Source organism: Oryctolagus cuniculus, chromosome 2, assembly GCF_964237555.1.
Source record: "Oryctolagus cuniculus chromosome 2, mOryCun1.1, whole genome shotgun sequence".
Classification (NCBI taxonomy): Eukaryota; Metazoa; Chordata; class Mammalia; order Lagomorpha; family Leporidae; genus Oryctolagus; species Oryctolagus cuniculus.
Genome location: NC_091433.1, coordinates 39,740,838 through 39,765,064, shown reverse-complemented (window position 1 = coordinate 39,765,064; position 24,227 = coordinate 39,740,838). Strand labels below are relative to the sequence as shown.

The 24,227-nt window shown below is 37.8% G+C and overlaps 1 non-coding gene across 1 annotated transcript; it reads left to right on the top strand.

Annotated features, from left to right (window-relative positions):
* Nucleotides 1-22,913: 22,913 nt before the first annotated feature.
* On the top strand, nucleotides 22,914-23,077 carry LOC127490479 (U1 spliceosomal RNA). The gene has a single exon (XR_007918426.1). It is a non-coding gene; the product is annotated as a U1 spliceosomal RNA (small nuclear RNA).
* The last annotated feature ends 1,150 nt before the right edge of the window (nucleotides 23,078-24,227 follow it).

Genomic DNA, 24,227 nt, shown 5'->3' with positions numbered 1-24,227 from the left:
AGCTAATAGAGTACCTAAAATGTAATCTATAGAAATGAAATTGACCCTTCGAGATGCAATGACTTTGAACAGTTCTTGTTTCAATTGTTGATGAACAGTTTTTTTTTCATACTATTTGTTTAGAGTTAATCTTATGTATATAAAGTTAATAGAAAATAGTTCTTAATAAAATTTAAGAATGGGAAAAGTAGAGCGAAGAGGAAGAAGGGTGAGAGAGTGGATAGGATGGGAAGAATTAGTTTGTTCCTAAAGTTATATTTATGAAATGCAGGAAGTCTGTATACCTTAAATAAAAGGGTCTGGGGGAAAAAGGAAAAAAATACATAAAAACTTAGGAGGACGGAACTATTCCTGGCTCTAATAAAGGGATGAGAAATCTAATCACTGTGAAATATACCTAAGGCATTCTCCGTTTCAAAGCATACTCACTAGTAGGAAAAAAATCACAAAGAGCCTTAATTACCTGGTGGAAGAGTGTTTTTTACATGGCAGGCCCGTGTGAACTTCCTGAATCAGCTAAGGCAAAAAAAAAAAAAAAAAAAAAAGATACATCATGAAGGTCACTGTTCAATATCCAGTCCTGCTAAAGTTCAGAGATTTAAATATAAGATGATAGAATGCTGCTCCTTCCACTAAAATTGCAACCACCACAATAGTACTTCCCTATAATAACGATGAATTACAGCTAAAAAGCTACAAATTGCTGACTTCCTTTAAGGAGAAGTACTTGGGAATCTTGAAAGCAAACTGGGGAGACAAAAACAAGGACATTATAGCAATTTGATGCTTCTAGCAGTTATAATGACAACCAACCTTAAACATAACTGAACTCCTAGCCAGATTTATATAAAGACTTATTTATCTCAGTTCCTACTGATACTGTGTCTGGCTTTCATCAAAAAGGAAAAAGCAAAAAAAAAAAAGACTTGCAAAAAAACAAGAAAAATCAAAGAAAACTAGACAAAGCAATCATCAGAATGAATTTGAGATGTGATGCAGAATGGTGAATTGTCATACTGTGAATTTAAAATGTCCATGATTAAGATTAAGATGGTAAGGGTTTTGATGGAAAAATAGACAGCATGTGAGAACAGATGGACATTATAATCAGAGAGATGGAAACTCTAAGAAAAAATTAAATGTTACAAATGTAAGCTACTATAAAATAAATGAATTTTGCCTTTTGATGGACTTTCAGTAGACTAGAAATGGTAGAGGAAATATTTAATAAGTGTGTGTATATGTGTGTGTGTGTGCGTGTGTGTGTGATTCTCTCTTGGGGAAGCTTGCTTACACACACACACGCACACACACATACACACACAGACAGCGGAAGAGACAAAGAGAGGGAGTTTTATTTTATCCATAGTGGTTAAGGCACTGCCTGGGATGTAGGTATCCATATCTGAGTTCCTAGGTTCAAGTCACAGCTCTGTACTTGATTACAGCTTCCTGCTGATGTGTAGCCTTGGAGGTAGCAGGTGATGGCTCAAGTAATTTGGTCTAGGGGCCAGTGCCCTGGCGCACTAGGTTAAACCTCTGCCTGTGGCTCTGGCATCCTTTATGGGCACCAGTTCCAGTCCCAGTTGCTCCTCCTCCAGTCCGGCTCTCTGCTATGGCCTGGGATAGCAGTAGAGGATGGCCCAAGTGCTCAGGCCCCTGCACCCGCATGGGAGACCAGGAAGAAGCTCCTGACTCCTGGCTTTGGATCAGCATAGCGCCAATCATGGTGACCATTTAGGGTGTGAACCAATGGAAGGAAGACCTTTCTCTGTCTCTCTCTCTCACTGTCTGTAACTCTACCTGTCAAATGAATATCTTTAAAAAAAAGTAATTTGGTCTCTCTCTCCCATATGGAAGACCTGAATTGACTTCCTGGCTCCCAGCTTTGTCTTGGGTGTTGCAGGCGTTTGTGGTGTGAACCTTGAATTGCAGCATGCTATTTTTTCCCTCTCCCATTTCCCTTCCTTCCTCTCCATCTCCCTCTTTCCCTGTCTCTCTCACCTCTCTTTCTCCCTTTATGGATCTCTATTTCTTCCTTGTAACTAAAAATAATAAATAAATATTTAAAAAGGAAGGAAGATTTTATTTCTAAAATACTAATGAATATACAAAGTTCTTAAAGTTTATATCGCTGTAAATCTGGCAACAATGTTAATTCTTTCTATTAGAGACTTGAAAACAAGTCCATCAATTTCTTATCATCTGCAATCTAACTCATATAATGTTATTTTTATATCCACTTTTGACTTTTAACTCCCAGTTCCTTTTATTTGAATGTTGAAATCTCCACAAGAGCAAGTAGAAAATTTCAGGTATTTTTGAGGTCTTTACTTAAAAATATATCGTTTTATTTCCTGGCTAAATAGTCCCCAAGCCCCTCCCCCAACTCACACTCAGTACTTTTTCAAGTTGAACATAGTCCATGGTACTTTTCTCTCTAGCATAATTCTTGCCAAATCCATCCTAGAAGAAAGAATATGGCGGGGGGAGGTCACTGTCTTTGAATAATTATATATATTTTCTGATCTTCAAAATCAATCATTTTCCTAACATTCACCAATTCTGTCATTATTAGCTACTAGATATCTGTCCTTGTATGTTCCTCAGAAACCTCAAACTTAAACTGTCACAAATTAAATGGAGGATTCTTTCACCTGCCACTTCTGTTTCTTGATCTTTGCTAATAGCACCATTATCTACCAAGGCATCCAAAAGAAAAAAAAAATGATTGTATTTATTGAAACTTCTAAATACATGTATAAATCCCCACCTCTCTCTAGGTCTCTTACTGTTCACTGCCTAGCCCTTCTTTATTAACAAAATATAGTGACAGTCTACTACTTCCAGGCACTGTTTTAGTAACAGTTTTAGTGAGCTCTGCCTTACAGAACATAGAGGTATGTGCCAATCCTAAGGCTGTTTTAGAGGATGTGTTGAGCAGTGTAAGGATAGGGGTGAGTGCAGAGGCCTCCTTTGGAATCTCACAAATAAAAACAAATTAGGGTTTCCAATAATATTGACACTGTACTATGTTTAAGAATTTCATTCATGAAATAAGTCCTCTTCTTTGTTCTGAATAATACATACAAATATAGAATCAAATGCATGTAATTGAGGTAGTAAAGCATAGTGTTTTAAAGCAGAATGCTAGGGTTTGTACTGTGGCATGGCAGGATAAGCCATCAAACTGTGATACTGGCATGGTATATGGGCATAGGTTTGGGGCCCAGCTGCCCAACTTCCTATCCAACTCCCACTTAATTTGCCTGGGAAACCAGTGGAGGAGGGCCTAAGTGCTTGGGCCCCTACACCCACGTGGGAGACCCAGAAGAATCTCCTGGCACCTGGCTTTGGATTGGCCCAGCTCCAGCCATTATCACCATTGGGTAGTGACCAGCAGATAGAAGATCTCTCTCTCTGTCTCTCTCTCTCTCTCTAACCCTACCTTTCAAATAAACTAAATAAATCTTTTTTTCTTTTTTTAAAAAGCACAATATTATTCAAGGCCAGACTGACTGATTTGAAAATGAGGCTTTTCCACATGCTGGCCTTGTGACCTTATAAACTTAGTTATCCCATTGAAACTATTTCTTATCTCATAGGGATGTTGTGTAGATTTACAGTTAATATATATGTTGTGCTTATAATGTTACTCGGCAACATATTTCTCCTCCACATTCACTACTTTATCTTCCATCTCAGCAAACATATAACAACCTCCCCAAATTTTGGTTATCTTTACACAACAAGTCTAATCATTAATGAGTTTGGATCCTTATATGAAAATATAAAATAGATCTGTTCACTTATATCCATTCTACCCCTACTGCAGTGCAAGGCATTATTAGCCCGTGCCTCAATTCTTGTGTAAGTTTCCCCAGTGAACCTCTCTTGCCTTATCTGTACCTTCCATGCCCACCCACGGCTTCCCATCATGCTTAAAATCCAAGCCTCTTCCTTAATCCGGTTCTCCTTCTCAGACTTCACCTCATCCATTTTCCCACTGGTTGATAACACTCAAGCCCTGTTGACTTTATTTAACAAATTCACATCATGATCAGAGATGGTCTATCAGTTGAAAATTTGTTTTAATGTCTGTTGAAAAAATGATAGTTTCTGCTAATTTACATCAGATCCTGAGTCACCTTATTAGCATAAACCATCCCATATTGCTGCTCCTCCGCATGCGGAGGAGCCGCACCGGACCGGACGCTTGTTGTTCCCTTTTTTTACAAGTCCTTTCTATAGTAAAGTAAGAATAAGTAAACAGCAAACTCCCAAAGCAAGAATGAGTAGAGAGAAATGAGAAAGAACGAAGTAACGAACTTCCCTGCAAACTCTCCAACGCACTCTCCAACCAACCCACACCACCATGCCGTCTCTCTCCTCCTATATAGTCCTCTCCACCAATCCGTGCTCTGCTACCCACACGCCGAGCGCGCCGCTCTCCTCCAATCAGGAGCGGCTCTTGCAGCTTGTCAAGTTGGTGAGAGGCAGCTGGGTAGAAGCTGTACGCTTCTCTCCCAGCGCCACATTGTGGGAGAGCAGATGCATAGAATAAGTCTTAATTCCAGTAACAGTATAGTCCGAGTTGCTCCCCACACCATATAGTCTGAGGAATCATCTTGAATAACAAAGACACACCCATTATATGGGAAATTCTAAATAATGAGATTATCTTCCTAGGGACCAGGAAGAGGCCAGAACTCTTTTTGGGCAAGGCTAAATTTAGTACTGCACAGTTAATAATTACAGCAACATGCATATCAGAAACAAATGACCCAGGCAGCCAATACAATGGTTTCTTTACAATCCTAGGTTTAATTCTCAGAGAAATGACAAGTAAAGGAAAAATTCAGTCTGTTTCATACTTTTAAGGAACATGTCAATACACTTTGTGCTATTTGAGGAAACGAATGACTTGAGGTCATGAGAATATTCTGTTGATTTTTCTAAACTTTTCAAATACTTATGAGTCCCTAGAGTTATAAAATATGTGTTAAATGAAATTACTAAAATAATTCAAGGCTGAGTATTGTAGAACAGTGGGTTAAGTTGCTGTATCTCATGTCCAAATGCCAGTTAAAGGACCAGCTACTCTGCCTCCTGTCCAGCATCTTATTAATGTGCCTGGGAAGGCATTAGATGATGGCCCAGGTATTTGGGTCCCTGCATCCACATGTGAAACCAAGATATAATTCCTAGCTCCTGGCTGTTGGTTTTGGCCTGATCCAGTACCAGTTGCTGCAAGCACTGGGGGAGTGAACTGTTAGATGGAAGACCTCTCTCAGTCTCTCCCTCTGTCACTTTGCTTTCAAATACATGCATACATACATTATTTAAAAATTTATAAGAAGTGGTAAAAAGCTAAGTTCTGAAACTTTTATATTGTTATGTTCTGCAGGTTTATCTCCCTGCCCTATTCATATATTGAAATCCCAGTCCCCCAGGTAATGATGTTAGGAGATGGGCTCTTGGGAGGTTTGTAGGCTGTGAGTCCTTTTTCCAAATGAATGGTGATAGTGCTCTTATACAGGAGGCTTGAAGAGCTAATTTCTGTCTCCTGCCACTGGTGGATACAGCTAAAAGGTATCATCTACGTAATATAAAGTAGACACTTACAAGGCACAAAATCCAGCCTCCAGAGTTGTGAGAAATAAGTTTGTAAGTTACCTGACTTCTGATATTTTATTATAGCAGCCCAAGTGGAACAAACTAGGAATAGGTTAATGATTTGAATTAAGCTTTCAATTTTATCCTGAAAGTCTATATGTTTATATACATCATAAACTATCTTTCAAAACTGTTATTTATTTTTTCTTACACTCCCAAATATCACAAAATGTATCATAGCAGGTGGATAGATCTTCATTGTTTCTAGTTCAGGCTTTCAATTTTCAGATAAGGAAACTGTAAGATATTAACCAACTTGTCCAGCTCCAGATGATTTCTAACAGAGCCCTTATTATGGTTCATAGTTCCTGCATGCCATCTGGGACTCTGTATGTAAAATTTAAAAGGGCCAAAATTTGGCCGGTGCCGCGGCTCAATAGGCTAATTCCCCACCTGTGGCGCTGGCACACCGGTTTCTAGCCCAGGTCGGGGCGCCAGATTCTGTCCCAGTTGCCCTCTTCCAGGCCAGCTCTCTGCTGTGGCCCCGGAGTGCAGTGGAGGATGGCCCAAGTCCTTGGGCCCTGCACCCCATGGGAGACCAGGAGAAGCACCTGGCTCCTGGCTTCTGATCAGCGTGGTGTGCCGGCCGCAGCACGCCAGCCGTGGCAGCCATTGGAGGGTGAACCAACGGCAAAGGAAGACCTTTCTCTCTGTCTCTCTCTCTCACTGTCCACTCTGCCTGTCAAAAAATAAAAAAATAAAAAAAAACAAAAGGCAAAATTTATGACAATTGCTTATGTCCCAACTGAGAGACAGCACGACATAGTAGAAGGAAATTCATTTTTGAATTGGGTTAACAATTATGGCTCAACTCTACTGTCATTGGCCAGGTTACTTACCTTGTTTTTTTTTTAACTTTTATTTAATAAATATAAATTTCCAAAGTACAGTTTATGAATTACAATGGCTTCCCCCCATAAGTTCTTTTTTTATTTAATAAATGTGAATTTACAAAGTGCAACTTTTGTATTGTTGTGGCTCCCCCCCCAACCTCCCTCCCTCCCATGGCCCTCCCCTCTCCCACTGCCTCTCCCATCCCGCCCTTCATCAAGTTTCATTTTCAATCACCTTCATATACAGAAGATCAACTTAGTATACACCAAGCAAGGATTTCAACAGGCTGCACTCACACAACAGCACAAGGTATAGGGCATTGTTTGACTAGTAGTGTTGTTTTTAAGTTTCATAGTAAAACACATTAAGGACAGAGATCCTATGTGGGGAGCAAGTACTCAGTGACTCCCGTTGTTGATTTAACAATTGGCACTCTTATTTATGACGTCAGCAATCACCCGAGACTCTTGCTATGAGCTGTCTAGGCTATGGAAGCCCCTTGAGTTCACCAACTCTGAACTTGTTTAGTCAAGGCCATATCACAGTGGAGGTTCCTTCCTAACTTGGGAGAAAGGTGCCTCCCTTCTTGATGGTCTGTCCCTTCTACTGGGGTTTTGTTCACCAGGATCTTTCATTTAGGTTGTTTTTGCCACTGTGTCATGGCTTCCCATGCCTGTGAGACTCTCATGGACCTTTTAGCCAGATCCGAATGCCCCAAGGGTTGATTCTGAGGCAGGAGTGCTGTTTTGGGCATTTGCCATTCTATGAGTCTGCTTTGTGTCCTGCTTCCCCTGCAGGATCATACTCTCCCCTTTAATTCTGTCCTTCTTTGTTTGCTTACACTGGTCTTATTTGTGAACTCTCTTCGACACTTACCCTATCTTTTTGATCGTTTGTGTATTTATACTTTTCACTTTACCAAGTGCACTGGCATTGGTAACTGCCTCCTTGGTAAGATTGAGCTGAAATCCCCTGGCACATTTCTAGTTCCGCCATTTGAGGTAAGTCCGAGTGAGCATGTGCTGACCTATATATCTCCTTCCTCTCTTATTCCCACTCCTATGTTTAACAGAGATCACTTTTCTGTTAATTTTAAACACCTAAGAATGTGCATTGATTACAGAGTTCAACCAGTGGTCTTATGTAGAACAAACAGAGCAACTAAAATAACAACAAAAATACTAAAAGGAATAAAATAGTAAATTGTTCCTCAACAGTCTAGATAAGGGCTGATCATGTCATTGTCTTTCATAGTGTCCATTTCACTTCAATGGGTATCATTTTAGATGCTCGTTTAGTTGCCATTGACCAGGGAGAACATATGATATTTGTCCCTTTTGGACTGGCTTATTTCACTCAGCATGATGTTTTCCAGCTGCCTCCATTTTGTTGTAAATGCCCGGATTTCATTGTGTGTGTTTTTTTTTCTTCTGTATAGTGTTCCATAGAGTACATATCCCATAATTTCTTTATCCAGTCATCCATTGATGGACATTTAGGTTGATTCCATGTTCTAGCTATTGTGAATTGAGCTGCAACAAATATTGAGGTGCAAATGGCTCTTTATTTCTCCCCTTTAATTCCATTTGGGTATACTCCAAGGAGTGGGATGGCTGGGTCCTGTGGTAGTGCTATATTCAGGTTTTTGAGGACTCTCCAAACTGTCTTCCATAGTGGCTTTACCAGTTTGCATTCCCACCAACAGTGGATTAGTGTCCCTTTTTCCCCACATCCTCGCCAGCATCTGTTGTTGGTTGATTTCTGTATGTAAGCCAATCTAACCGGAGTGAGGTGAAACCTCATTGTGGTTTTGATCTGCATTTCCCTGATGGCTAGGGCTCCTGAGCATTTTTTCATGTGCCTGTTGGCCTTTTGGATTCCCTCTTTTGAAAAATGTCTGTTAAGGTCCTTGGCCCATTTTTTATTGGGTTGTTTGTTTTGATTCTGTGGTGTTTTTTGATCATTTTATATATTCTAGTTGTTAATCCTTTATCTGTTGTGTAGTTTACGAATAATGTCTTCCATTCTGTTGGTTGCCTCTTCACATCCTGACTGTTTCCTTCTCTGTAAAGAAACTCTTCAATTTGAGGTAATCCCATTTGTTTATTTTATCTTTGATTACCCGTGCCTCTGGGGTCTTCTCCAGGAATTCTTCACCTGTTCCAATATCTTGAAGGTTTTCCCCTATGCTCTCAATTAGTTCCATGGTGTCGTGGTGCATCTCTAGTTCTTTGATCCATGTTGAGTGGATTTTTGTATAAGGTGTAAGGGAGGGGTCTTGCTTCATGCTTCGACATGTGGACATCCAGTTTTCCCAGTATCATTTGTTGAAGAGGCTGTCCTTGTTCCAGGAATTGGTTTTAGGTCCTCTGTCGAATATGAGTTGGTTATAGATGTTTGGATCGATCTGCGGTGTTTCTATTCTGTTCCATTGGTCTATCCATCTGTTTTTGTACCAGTACCATGCTGTTTTGATTATAACTGCCCTGTAGTATGTCTTGAAGTCTGGAATTGTGATGCCTCCAGCCTTGTTTTTATTGTAAAGCATTGCTTTAGCTATTCTTGGTCTCCTGTTTCTCCATATGAATTTCAGTATCATTTTTTCTAGGTCTTTGAAGAATGACTTTGGTATTTTGATTGGTATTGCATTGAACTTGTAAATTGCTTTTGGGAGAATGGACATTTTGATGATGTTGATTCTTGCAATCCATGAGCATGGCAGGTTTTTCCATTTTTTTTTGTGTCATCTTCTATTTCTTTCTTTACTGTTTTGTAATTTTCATCATAGAGGTCTTCGACATACTTGCTTAAATTTATTCCAAGGTACTTCATTGTTTTTGTGGCTATCATGAATGGGATTGATCTTAGAAGTTCTTCCTCAGCCCTGGCATTATCTGTGTATACAAAGGCTGTTGATTTCTGAGTGTTAACTTTGTATCCTGCTACTTTACCAAACTCTTCTATGAATTCCAATAGTCTCTTATAGGAGTTTATCTGGTCCCCTACATATATTATCATGTCATCTGCAAATAGGGATAGTTTAACTTCCTCCTTTCGCATTTGTATCCCTTTAATTTCTTTTTCTTGCCTGATGGCCCTGGCTAACACTTCTAGGACTATATTGAATAGCAATGGTGAGAGTGGGCATCCCTGTCTGGTGCCAGTTTTCAATGGAAATGCCTCCAACTTTTCCCCATTCAATATGATGCTGGCCATTGGTTTATCATAGATTGCCTTAATTGTGTTGAGGAATGATCCTTCTAACCCAAATTTGCTTAGGGTTTTCATCATGAAAGGGTGTTGCATTTTGTCAAATGCTTTCTCTGCATCTATTGAGATAATCATATGTTTTTTGTTTCTCAATTTATTAATGTGATGTATTACATTAATTGGCTTTCGAATATTGAACCATCCCTGCATACCAGGGATAAATCCCACTTGGTCCGGGTGAATGATCTTTCTGATGTGCAGTTGGATTCGGTTTGCCAGAATTTTGTTCAGTATTTTTGCATCTATGTTCATCAGGGAGATAGGTCTGTAGTTTTCTTTCTCTGTTGTGTCTTTTCTGGGCTTAGGATTTAAGGGAGGATTCCCTCCCTTTCAATTGTTTTGAATAATTTGAGAAGAACTGGGGTTAGTTGTTCTCTAAATGTCTGGTAAAATTCGGCGGTGAAGCCATCCAGTCCTGGACTCTTCTTTTCCGGTAGTGCGTTTATTACTGATTCAATTTCTTCCATGGTTATGGGTCTGTTTAGATTTTCTATATCAGGCCTGCGCTGCGGCTCAATAGGCTAATCATCCACCTTGTGGCACCGGCACACCGGGTTCTAGTCCCGGTCCGGGCACTGGATTCTGTCCCAGTTGCCCCTCTTCCAGGCCAGCTCTCTGCTATGGCCTGGGAGTGCAGAGGAGGATGGCCCAGGTCCTTGGGCCCTGCACCCCATGGAAGACCAGGAGAAGCACCTGGCTCCTGCCTTCGGATCAGCACGGTGCGCTGGCCGCAGTGCGCTGGCCGCGGCAGCCATTGGAGGGTGAACCAATGGCAAAGTAAGACCTTTCTCTCTGCCTCTCTTTCTCACTGTCCACTCTGCCTGTCAAAAAAATAGATTTTCTATATCTTCACAGCTCAGTTTAGGAAGGTTGTATGTGTCCAGGAATCTATCCATTTCTTCCAGGTTCCCCAATTTGTTAGCATACATATCTTTGTAGTGGTTTCTGATTATTCTTTTTATTTCTGTAGTGTCTGTTGTTACATTTCCATTACTATCTTTGATTTTACAGATTTCGGTCTTCTCTCTCCTTTTTTGGTTAGTTGGGCCAATGGTGTGTCGATTTTGTTTATTTTTTTCAAAGAACCAGCTCCTGGTTTGGTTGATCTTTAGTATTGTTTTTTTGGTTTCAATTCTGTTTATTTATTCTCTGATCTTTAGTATTTCTTTCCTCCTTCTGGATTTGGGCTTGATTTGCTGCTGTTTTTTTAATTTTTTTAAATTTTTATTTAATGAATATAAATTTCCAAAGAAGCTTATGGATTACAATGGCTTCCCCCCCATAACTTCCCTCCCACCTGCAACCCTCACCTTTCCCACTCCCTCTCCCCTTCCATTCACATCAAGATTCATTTTCAATTATCTTTATATACAGAAGATCAGTTTAGCATATATTAAGTAAAGATTTCAACAGTTTGCACCCACATAGTAACACAAAGTGAAAAACACTGTTTGAGTACTAGTTATAGCATTAAATCACAATGTACAGCACATTAAGGACAGAGATCCTACATGAGGAGTAAGTGCACAGTGACTCCTGTTGTTGACTTAACAAATTAACACTCTTGTTTATGGCATCAGTAATCACCCTAGGCTCTTGTCATGAGTTGCCAAGCCTATGGAAGCCTTTTGAGTAAACCAACTCTGATGATATTTAGACAAGGTCATATTCAAAGTGGAAGTTCTCTCCTCCCTTCAGAGAAAGGTACCTCCTTCTTTGATGACCTGTTCTTTCCACTGGGATCTCACTCACAGAGATCTTTCATTTAGGTGTTTTTTCTTTTTTTTTTCTTTTTTTTTTTTTTCCAGAGTGTCTTGGCTTTCCATGCCTGGAATACTCTCATGGGCTTTTCAGCCAGATCCGTGTGTCTTAAGGGCTGATTCTGAGGCCAGAGTGCTGTTTAGGACATCTAACATTCTGTGGGTCTGCTGTGTATCTCACTTCCCATGTTGGATTGTTCTCTCCCTTTTTGATTCTATCAGCTAGTATTTGCAGACACTATTCTTGTTTATGTGATCCCTTTGGCTCTTAGTCCTATCATTATGATCAATTGTGAACAGAAATTGATCACTGGGACTAGTGAGATGGCATTGGTACATGCCACCTTGATGGGATTGAATTGGAATCCCCTGGTATGTTTCTAACTCTACCGTTTGAGGTAAGTCAGCTTGAGCATGTCCCGAATTGCACATCTCTTCCCTCTCTTATTCCCACTCTTATATTTAACAGCGATCACTTTTCAGTTAAGTTTCAACACTTAAGAATAACTGTGTATTTATTACAGTATTCAACCAAAAGTATTAAGTAGAACAAACAAACAAAAAATACTAAGAGGGATAACATATTAAGTTGTTCATCAACGGTCAGGGCAAGGACTGATCAAGTCACCGTTTCTCATAGCGTTCATAGCTTCTGTTTTTCTAAATCCTTGAGGTACATGGAGAATTCATTTGTTTGGTTCCTTTCCAACTTCTTGATGTAGGCAACAATTGCTATAAACTTTCCTCTTCGCACTACTTTTGCTGTGTCCCACAGGTTTTGATAGGTTGTGTTATCATTTTCATTTATTTCTAGAAATCTTTTGATTTCTCTTTTAATTTCTTCGATGACCCACTGATCGTTTAGGATCATGTTGTCCATTCTCCATATGTTTGCATATGGTGTAGAGATTCTTGGGTTGTTGATTTCGAGTGTCACTGTGCTATGGTCTGAGAAGCTGCATGGTATAGTTTCAATTTTTTTGAATTTGTTGAGGCTTCCTTTATGGCCTAGCATATGACTTACCCTGTTTTAACTAAATTTTTTCCTAGTTGTTGTGAAGATGAAATGAAGTGCATTCTAAAAGTACTCAGTATTTAAATCCCTTCTGTATTTGCGATGAATATCATTTAATTATTAAATATCTGTAATGTTTGATTTTATACATTTCTGCTTGAATATTGAGAAGACTTCAAAAAGTTCATGTAAAATTGAATTAAAAGATAAGTATAGTCAGTAAAATAAAACTTTGAAATACATATAAAGGCCATATAAAAGGCTTTGAAAAAATTCATAGAGGGGCCAGCACTGTGGCGCAGCTGGTTAACGCCCTGGGCTGAAGCACCAGCATCCCATATGGACTGTTCAAGTCCCGGCTGCTCCACTTCTGATCCAGCTCTCTGACAGGGTCTGGGAGAGCAGTAGAAGATAGCCCAAGTCCTTGAGCCCTGCACCAGCGTGGGAGACCCAGAAGAAGCTCCTGGCTCCTGGCTTTGGGTTGGCACAGGTTCAGCTTTTGTGGCCAGTTGGAGAGTGAACCATCAGATGGAAGATCTCTCTCTCTCTGTCTCTCTCTGCTTCTCCTCTCTCTGTATAACTCTTACTTTCAAATACATAAATAAATAAATACATAAATCTTTAAAAAAAGTTAATATAAAAACCATAATAAGAAAAAACTATTCATGGATTTCAATTTTTTTTGGGAAACAAATTGTAATTATCTTACAATGCCTCTTTGCCACAAATTTTTTCAAGTATCCTCCTCCACCATTTCAGATCTAAGTCCTTCTAATTCCCAAATATAACCACTTACCACTGAAATTCATACTCTGAAGCTCATGGCTTCTTTACCTCTCCCATGGAGATTGTTGTTACTGCAGCATTCAAACTATTGTATTGAAAGATTTTGATTCTTCTCAAGAACAATGATCAAAGGAGAGCTAAAGCTCATGAAGAAGAGTAACAGGAGTATCACTAATAGATTTCCATAAGACTATGTTATATAGCAGGAATACAGACCTTCTGGGTTTAGGATAAGGGCTTTTGAATAGATATTAAAAAAAAAGAAAAAAAGAAATGCAATAGTTAGAGTTTAGCATGAAAGGAATGACAAGAGGACACAAGGACTTTTATCAACAAAAAAGGAAGGAGATTGGATAAAATTTGAGGTAGTGGCCGTATCGCTTAGAGCAAAGATTGTGAAGTGATAAAAAAATGTATTTCAGTTATTTCAGTTGGTGGATAATGACAAGGGGAAGGTGTATTTAACTTTTTAATCACAAAAATTGTGTTTTTATTAAAGGATTAGTCAATTAGTGTACAATGCTCTGACTCACTCAACACATCAACATGTAGCCAATTTTAAAATATATTTGGAAGACAAAAAGCAGTCATTTAAAGTCTGAAATTACAAAGACATTAAGTGTGAATAATTTTCAAGTATTTAGCAATAAAAAAGAGAGACTACGTTTGAAATAAAAAATTGAGGGCAAAACTTGCTTGCAGTATAAGGTTTATGAATTTTATATGGGTTAAGCCATAAATGACAGACAAGTGTTCTACTAAAAATGTTAAATATATTGTCAAATTCTTGGATAACAGAGTAAAAAGAAAGTTCACCAGTTACTGTATAAGGGCTATTGAAAAGTAAACAGATTTTTTTTAATAAAACATACTGCAATCTAACTTTGTTTAAAGAGAATAGGAAAAATGATGTTATTTATAAAAGGAAATTTTAAAAATTGAATGCTTCACCATGAGATATAAAGTTACAAACAATGTACATATGCTCTGGTGAGGATGTACAATTTCCTTATCCTGTATTTAATAAGATTACTCTATTGGAGGAAAATATAGAACACTACACCCATTATTGAGATGAGAAAAATGGGTCAAAATTTACTCAGATGAAAATAGTATGAATCATTTATTTTTAAATAATAGGATACTTTTTTAAAACTTTTATTTAATGAATATAAATTTCCACAAAGTACAGCTTATGGATTACAATGGCTTCCCACCCATAACGTCCCTCCCACCCGCAACCCTCCCCTTTCCCACTCCCTCTCCCCTTCCATTCACATCAAGATTCATTTTCAATTCTCTTTATATACAGAAGATCAGTTTAGCATACATTAAGTAAAGATTTCAACCGTTTGCTCCCACACACAGAAACATAAAGTGAAAAATACTGTTTGAGTACTAGTTATAGCTTTAAATCTCAATGTACAGCACACTAAGGACAGAGATCCTACATGAGGAGTAAGTGCACAGTGACTCCTGTTGTTGACTTAACAAATTGACACACACACACAAAAATAATAGGATACTAATTTCATGAGAAAAAATGTCACATCAGCAGATGATTGCATATTTTGATGCTTATCATTTTTGGATTCTACAATACTCTCAATGTCAAGAGACCGATAGCCTTAGTTATTTGGATTTCATTCTGGCCAGCATCACCTCCAGCTCACTGCAGAAGTCTTGGTCCTTGAAAATCCCAAAGAAGGAAGGAAGACATAAAAGAACGGCTTTGGTGATGTTCCTGTACTGTGCAGGTCTCAGGGGTCTGTAGGATCCAATCATGACCCAAGGATGTGGCATTGGTGGCCACAGATCCCTCTATTACATTCTTCTTATAACCTTGAGCAATACAACATGGAGAGTAATTTCTTGAGGGGAAGAAAGAGTGTAGGCACAAGTCATTGTATATGAGCCTAGGGCCAGTTACTCCATGCTGAGGTCCTGTGTCGGGCAGAATTTGTGACAACTAACTTAACAGACCAGTGACTATGGATGAGGCCACTGGGCCTGCCTCTGCCCCCAGGCAGAGGCCTACAGGGATAAACTGAAGTTTTAAGCACTCCCAGTCTATCCTGAACCTTCAACTGCTGGTTTGTGTCAAACTTGGGCTTGATTGTATATGCATTTTAGGATGTTTTTCTAATTATGTACAAAATGGCATTGGCATTTTGATAGGGATTGCATTGAATCTGATACAAATTCTTCTAATCCATGAGCGTTTTAAATGAATGTATCATGATGATGATTTCATCAGTGTTTTATAATTTTGTTTGTAGAGATCTTTCTCTTATCTGGTTAAATTTATTCCTAAATGTTTGATATTTTTGTGTCTGTTGTGAATGGAATTTTTTTCTTGGTTTCATTATTCGTCAAGATTATTATTAGTGTTTAAAAAAAGCTAATTTTTTATGTTAATTTTGTATTCTACAACTTTATTTTTATTTATACATTAGTTCTAACAGCTTTTTGGTGGAGTGTTTAGGTTTTTTCCATGTACAACATGATGTTATCATAAAAGACCCAGAATAGCAACATAATTTTTGAGGGGGAAAAAAAATACAAGCTGGAGGCATCACAATATCTGATTTTAAAGCCTACTACAAAGTTGTCATAATTAAAATAATATAGTACTGGCATGAAAACTGATACATAAATCAACAAAACAAAACAGAAAGCCCAGAAATTAATCCATGTATATAAAGCCCATTGATTTTTGACAAAAGTGCCCAAAACTTGGACAAAGGATAGTCTCTTCAATAAATATGCAGATATAAAGGAATGAAATTAGGTTTCTTACCTCTCATCATATATAAAAATCAAATCAAGATGGCTCACAGACCTGAGTAAAAGATCTGAGACTATGAACTTGCTAGAAGAAAACATAGATAAAATGCTTCAAGACAATGGTGTGGATGATAGCTTCTTGCAAAGACTCCTAAAGTAGAGGCTTGCCATATGATCCAGCAGTCCAACTACTGGGTATATACTCAACAGACATGAACTCATTGTATCAAAGAGATACCTGTCCACCATATTTATAGCAGCACTGTTCACAGTGGCCAAAACATGGAAGCAGCTGAAGCGTCCATCATCATTTGAATGGATAAAGAAAATGCATGTGATACATGCACACATACATGTGTGTATTTAAATATTATTCAGCTTTAATATAGAATAAAATTCTATCATTTGATACAAAATGATTGCAACTGGAAAACATCATGTTGAGTGAATTAATCCAGACGCAGACAGACAAATACTGCCTGTTCTCCCTTCTATGAGAGAGGTAAAATTAAAGAAAGAAATACCCAGGAGCTGGCGCCGTGGCACACTAGGTTAATATTCTGCCTGCCTCACTGGCATCCCATATGGGCACCGGTTCTGGTCCCGGTTCCTCCTCTTCCAATCCAGCTCTCTGCTGTGGCCTGGGAAAGCAGTGGAGGATGGCCCAAATCCTTGGGCCCCTACACCCACATGGGAGACCAGGAAAGAGTTCCTGGCTCCTGGCTTCGGATCGGCCCTGCTCTGGCCATTGCAGCCATTAGGGGAGTGAACCAACGGAGGGAAGACCTTTCTCTCTGTCTCTCTCTCTCTCATTGTCTGTAAATTTACCTGTCAAATAAATAAATAAAATATTTTAAAAAAAGAAAATAAAGAAATGCCTGTGTATATTAGTTTTGCAGTAGAGTATTTTCTCAAACTTTGTGTTAAATGTTTATCAAAAATATATACACTATTGTAGTTTTAATTATGTCATGAATATTTTAAAATTTACTTTATATGAGTGAAACTGAACAATTTCCCCTTAGATTGTTGTGGACAATCCTTGCCTGTTTTCTTGTGGACTATGGTCTTTTTTTTCCCCCAGAAACTTTTGTTTTATTTAAGGTTCACAAACTCCATGCATTTCATAAATACAACTTTAGGAACATAATGATTCTTCCCACCTTACCTGCCCTCCCATCCTTCTTCGTCCTCTCTCTCCTATTCTCATTCTTATTTTTTACTAAGATTTATTTTGAATTAACATTATACACAAAAGATTAACTCTGTATTAAGTAAAGAGTTCAACAAATAGTATGGAAAAAACATGTTCCTCAACAGTCACAACAAGGGCTGTTCAAAGTTATCACATCTCAAAGTGTCAATTTCACGTCTACAGATTACTTTTTAACTGCTCTACTAGTTACCAAATATCAGGGAGAATATATGATATTTGTCCCTTTGGGATTAGCTTATTTCACTAAGTATGATGTATTCCAGTTGCATCCATTTTGTTGCAAATTACAGGATTTTATCTGTTACCACTGTGTAATATTCCATGGGGTACATATCCCATAATTTCTTTATCGAGTCTTCAGTTGACAGAAATTTGGTTTGATTTTATATCTTAGCTATTATGAATTGAGCTGCAATAAACAGCTGTTTTTATGTAATAAAAGCGTTGTTGAAGACTTTATATAGTGGAATCCATAAAACTTTGACTATAAGGTAAATTAAAATTTTATCTTAAAAATAATAAATAAGAGAAATCATGGGCTTGAGACACCTTCTAATGCTGAAACAGTGATAACATACCAACCATAATCTCATGGGAAACTTGGACTTACGCCACCATCTAGTGGTTAAATAATGGCAGTAATCGTGGTGTGAGAAAAAATAAGCAACCTGCTTTGAATTTATGGGACAGGAAAAATTATACCAAACTATAATTGGAATAAATATCTAATCCTTCAATGGTTAGACTTTATCAAATGCCAATGATCATCATGAATTTTCAGGAAAGCATGGTCTCATCTAACAGAAAAAGCAAGCCACCAGAAAGCAACTGTTATGGACAACATATTGATATGGACAATTGATATGGACAAACCCTGAGAGAATTTTAAAATACCTTATTTAAAGTAGCTTGAAATGGAATTAAAACTCAATGAACTTCAAGAAACCACAGAGAAACAATTCAGCATGTTACCAGAAAAATCTAACAGACAGATCAAGCAATTAAAAAAAAAAATCAATAGAAATCCTTGAGCTGAAAAGTATACTAAACAAAATGAAAAAAAAAAATGACAAAAGGCACCAGTAGGAGAATGGGTCACACAGAAGAAAGAGACAGTAACTAGAACATATGCTGTTTTAACATACACTGTTGGGGGGAAATAAAGAAAAAATGAGGAGGAAGAAAGCAAGCTTGTGAGAATTTTGGTACAGTGTTAAAACAGAAAATGTTCAATGTTTGAGATTAAAGAGCACTGGACTAGGCCAAAAGTCACCATTCATATTTAACTCAATCAAGTTGAACCCAAGACATATTATAATCAGGCTATCAAAATTTATTAAGAAATGGAGGATTCTCAAAGCAAGACAGCAGAGTAAAATAACATCTAAGGGTTTTCCGATTCACTTGCCAGCTGATTTCTCAGCAGAATCCTTGCAGGCTAGTAAAATGAAGCATTGTATTGAAGAACAAAGCAAAACAAAAACAAAAACACAAAACTCCAACTAAGTATATTTGTTCCTAGCAAGGTTTTCCTTTAGAAATGAAGGATAAATAAAGATATACCCAGAGAAACAGAAACTGAGTTTACCACCAACCAATTTGTATTATAAAAAAATTCTAAACAGAATTCTCCGTTTTGAAAGAACAAGACCTAATGAATAAGAAGAAAAGATTGGATGACATAAAGCTCACTGATAAGAGTAACAGAGTATACTGACAAATTCAGAACTTTAATTTTGTGAAAAGATTTTATACATCATTTTTATTTTAGTTTGAAGATGAAAAATCAAAATAAAACTAATAACTACATTAATATGTTAAGGCATAGGAAATGTCCTGGGACTAGTGTTGTGGTGCAGTGGTTTAAAAATACTTAACCATTCCTTGCAATGCTGACTTCCCATATTAGAGTGTTGGCTCAAACCCAGCTGCTCAAATTCTGATTCAGCTTCCTAATAATATACCTGGGAAGGCAGAAGAGAATGGCTCAACTTTTTGTCCTCTACCACCACGTGGGAGATCTTGGTAGAGTTCCAGACTCCTGCCTTTGGGCTGGCCCAGACCTGTCTATTGTAACCATTTGGAGAGTGAACCATCAATCTGATCTCTCTCTCTCCCTTTTTCTCACCCCACCCCCACCCCACCAACGAGTCTCTTCCTTTCTGTTGCTAGTTTTGCCTTTCAGATAGATATTCAAAAAAAAATAAAAATAAAGAAGAAGGAGCATTCTTCAATTTAATAATGGCCAACAAATAACATCACACTGAATGGGAGAAAATAGGAAGACTTTCTTCCTAAGATCCAGAGCAATCAAGCATTTTAATGTCATCACTTTTGTTCAATTTAGTACTGAAAGTCCTGAGCAGACCAAAGAGGCAATCAAAGAAATGAAGGGCATCCAAATTGGAAACAGGGAAGTCAAATTGTCACTTCACATGACATGATGCTATATCTAGAAATAACCAGAGATTTTATAAAAAAAAAAAAAAAAACCTGTTAGAATGAACAGATAAGCAAATTGACAGGATACAAATAAAGCCACAAAAATCAGTAGCATTTCTTTGTTAATAGCATATTATCTGACAAGTATATGAAATGCAATCTCACTTATAATAGCTATGGGATAAAAAAAACTATTATTGAGGCAGCATGGTATTGTCATAAAATGAGGTGTATGGGCCATTGAAACACAATCGAGAGCCTAGAAACAAATTCATGCATCTGTAACCAACTGAACTTTACAAATATTCTGAGAACAAGCATCAGTGAAAAGATAATCTCAATAAATTGTATTGGGGAAATTAGATACCCATATGTAGAAGAATGAAACTAGATTCTCTATCTTCAAAATGCCAATGAAAATTGTTTAAAAAATCTAAATGAAAGACCTAAAACTACTACAAGAAAACAGGAAAAATTCTTTATGACATTGGAATGAGCAAGATTTTTTTAATCAGACCTGAAATTTGCAGGAAACGAACAAAAAATGCAACTTGGATTTCATCAGGCTTCTGCACAACACCAAATTAAATAATCAACAGATGGAAGAGACATATCCACAATGTAATAGCACTCAGCCACAAAAGGAATGAAATCCTGTCATCTACAAAAACCTGAATGGAACTGGAGGGTACTTGCTAAGTATAATGAGCCAGAAACAGGAAGCCCTCTACACATATCACTCATATGTAGCATCTAAAGAAATTGATCTCATAATATTTGAGAGGGGAGTGAGTAATGATTAGGAAAGGCGTGGATAGTATGGAGCATAAAGAGATGGGGAAAGGTTGTTCAATGAATATTATAATCGGATTAGAGAAAGAATTTGTGGTACTTGATTTCACAGCAAATACCAGAATGTACCATATATTCCCCCAAAAAACATATAAGAAAGGATGTTAACTGCCAAAAATGGTAAACTTTTTTAAACATTTATTTTATTTTATCATTTATTTTATTTTATTTTATTTGAAAGGCAGAATTACAAGGAGACACACACACACACACACACACACACACAGAGAATTTGTCGTCTGCTGGTTCACTCTCAGATGGCTGCAATGGCCAGAGCGGGGCCAGGTGGAAACCAGGAGCCTGGAATTCCATCCAAGTTTCCCATGTACATGGCAGGGACCCAAATATCTGGACCATCTTCTGTTGATTCCCCAGGTGCATTAGCAGGGAGCTAGTTCAGAATTGGAGCAGCCAGGACTTGAACTGGCACTCATCTGAGGCTGCAATTTAATGTACTACTCCACAACACTGCCTCCCCAGTTTAGTAAACTGTTGAGTTTTAAGAAATAAATATCATTACCCTGATTTGAACATTATGTAATGTATACATGTATCAAAACATCATTTCATATCCAAGTATATGTGGTAATTAAACAACACTGAAATAACTAAAATAAATTATATTTCCCTCCACAAATTGATTCTTATTTCCTCTCTGTCAACTTGATGCCATAAAGTCTAATAGATGGTAAACACATATAATAGAAGTAACCTGACTCTGAATCATCACATGAAAGAAAGCAACAAGGAACATGCACATATATCTGTTATACGACCAGGAAATGCTCTTATATTCTTGTCAGCCACTAATTTGGCAATTACTTATTATAATAGCAAGATTGGTCTAACTAATATAGACATTTATAACAGATGTTGTGTGCTATTGTAAGAGCACTTAATTTTGAGGCACTAGTTTAGCTGGTTGGTTGTGGTTAGAAAATGTAGAAAGCCATTAAGCCAGAATTCCCTGTCATGATGGCAAAATATTTAATGGAACTGTACCATGTGATAGGTTGGAAGGTAGTTCAAGTGGCAACCAAATCTGCAGCTCTCAATAAAGTTCTGGAAAGAGCCAAATATCAGGATATGTTGTTTGCTTCCCACTGTGCATTAAAATACTATGCAGACTACTTTTCAAGTACAAATATTAGAATGGTTCTTAAAATAATAGAGAGGTATTTTCAAGATTGCAAAAGCTTATAATTAGGTTCTGGAGTTCAGATAATGATAAATATGATTGAAAAGGCTTTGAGGGTGTAAGGAACATCTAAATTTAAGTAAAAACCTGTTTCTCAAATGCAAACCAAACAGTTCAGAGGGCCTATCCGCAAGTATCTCTGCTACCAAGCCTCACACTCTAGACTGCCATTCACATTCCTCAATCCCCATAAGGCCAGGTACCAAACAACAATGACAGCCTCCATCCTCCAGATCTGGTAACATTACTTACAAGAGATAATCCTGGGCACGTTTGCTCTGCCTCATCCAGTCCTTCCTGCTGAAAGCAGGTCCTTGCCCTCCTTTTCCGTTTGTCTGCGGATGACCTCTGATACTTCCCTGTGTGGTCTCCATGCTAGGATGTGCCTCTTTAACAGCTGTGAGAAGGCAACCATCTTCTTGATGATAATCATCTTGTAACTTGTAGGTCTTCAGTACACATCAAATTTTGTATGAATACACTGTGTTTTAGGGCACCAAGAAGAAGGAGCAGGATTCCATTTTATGGAGTGGTCAGGAAGATCTTCTCTGAAGGCGCGTATTCACAAAAAAACCAGAATTGACTGAATGAGTTACGTTGGTTCCTACAGAAAGAGTGTTCCCAGCAGTGGAAACCCCAAAGAAGAAGATTCTGAGGAAGGAACATGTATAAATCTAATGAAAATACAGGATGACAGTGTAACTGGTGCACAGCGGCTGTGAGGGATGGAGGATGAAACGGAATAGATATCCAGGGAGCAAACACATAATTGAGTGTGATGGCAAGTTTGCTTTGAGAGTGATGTTCACTTACAATCAGGGATGTATCTAAATTGACTTTTTAAAATTTTTATAGATCTGCTTTCCGAAAACAGACTCTGTAGGGGGAAGGAGTGGATTTGAGGAGACCAGTTTGAGGTCAGGAATTATTGTGATTTTATTTACAACAGTAACCTTTTGAAAGCGGAGTCAATAGGACTAATAGGATTTGCTGTGAAAGAAACATTTGGTTTCAGCCACTGAGGGAAGAGGTGATGTCATTTACAAATATAAGAAATGCGCATCTGGCAGGTTAAGAATATTTACCACATAGAGGAGTTATCATGATCATGAAGGTGATTTCCCCAGAATGAGGCTTTTCTATAGCATCCCAGATGTGCTGACTCCTGCCATTTCCCCAAATGTGGGAAACTCACCTGCATAATTTGTAATAGTCCGGGACTGCATTTGTACCCTCCTCTCATTAAAAAAAGCACTAAAAAAAGCATCAAGTATAAGACAAGGATTTTTATTTATTTATATTATTTCTTTGAATGGCAAAGAGACACAGAGAAAGAGATAGACAGAGAGTAAGAACTCTCATCTGCTGGCTCACTCCTCCAAATGCCTGTATTAATTGTGGCTGGACCAGGCTGAAGCCCTGAGCTGGGAACTCAGTCCAGGTCTCCATGTGGGCAGCAAGGACCCAACCACTTGAGTCATCATCTGCAGCCCCCAGGGTGCACTTTATCAGAAAGCTGGATTCTGGGGCTCAAACTCAGGTACTCCAACATGGGATGCAGGTATCCTAACTGATATCTTAACTTCTATGCAAAACAACTGCCACCACGTATGAGGCACTGAAATGAAAAATTTAATATGGCTCATATTAAATTTGAGGTGCTTGTGCAGCTTCTAAATGCACATGCTGAACAAATATTGAATAGGCATTTGTGTATATAACACTGGTACCTAAAGGAATGATATGGCCTGGGAATATAAATTTTGAAATGATCAGTAAAAAATAATATTTAAATCTACCGAGGAGATAAGATCAACTGATGACAGTATATCTTGATTTTAGACACAGAACAGCAAATAAATATTAGTGGAATAATGCATTTAGACTTGGTAATGTAATAGATAAAACATTAAAAACACGATAAGGCACAAAGAAATAAAATATCCTGTGTGATCAATTTCTTTGTAATTAGCAATAGAATTCACAAATAAGTTATTTGGATCCTCTATACGCTAATGGCAACTACTGAGTTATTTTTTTCCTTGTTATAGAATATATTTATTGAAGGAGAGAGCAAAAATATGGGATGGTGATTTTTTTCTTTCCTCTTTCTGGAAGACATGTGCTTAGCTCTTTTCCTATTAAGTAAAAGATAATTTAAGCAATTATTTTTAAATTTTAACTCACTACTTCTCCCTCTCTCTTTTAATTTAATCATTTTGGAAGAATACTGGATAACAGCATTCCTGTTATGGTAATGTATATAGTAATATTGATTGCAGCTGTGCTGTGTGGATTAGCATGGTTATGAGTCAATGATAAACTCTGGCTGCAATTCTTTTTTTTTTTTTTTTTTTTTTTTTTCTGACAGGCAGAGTGGACAGTGAGAGA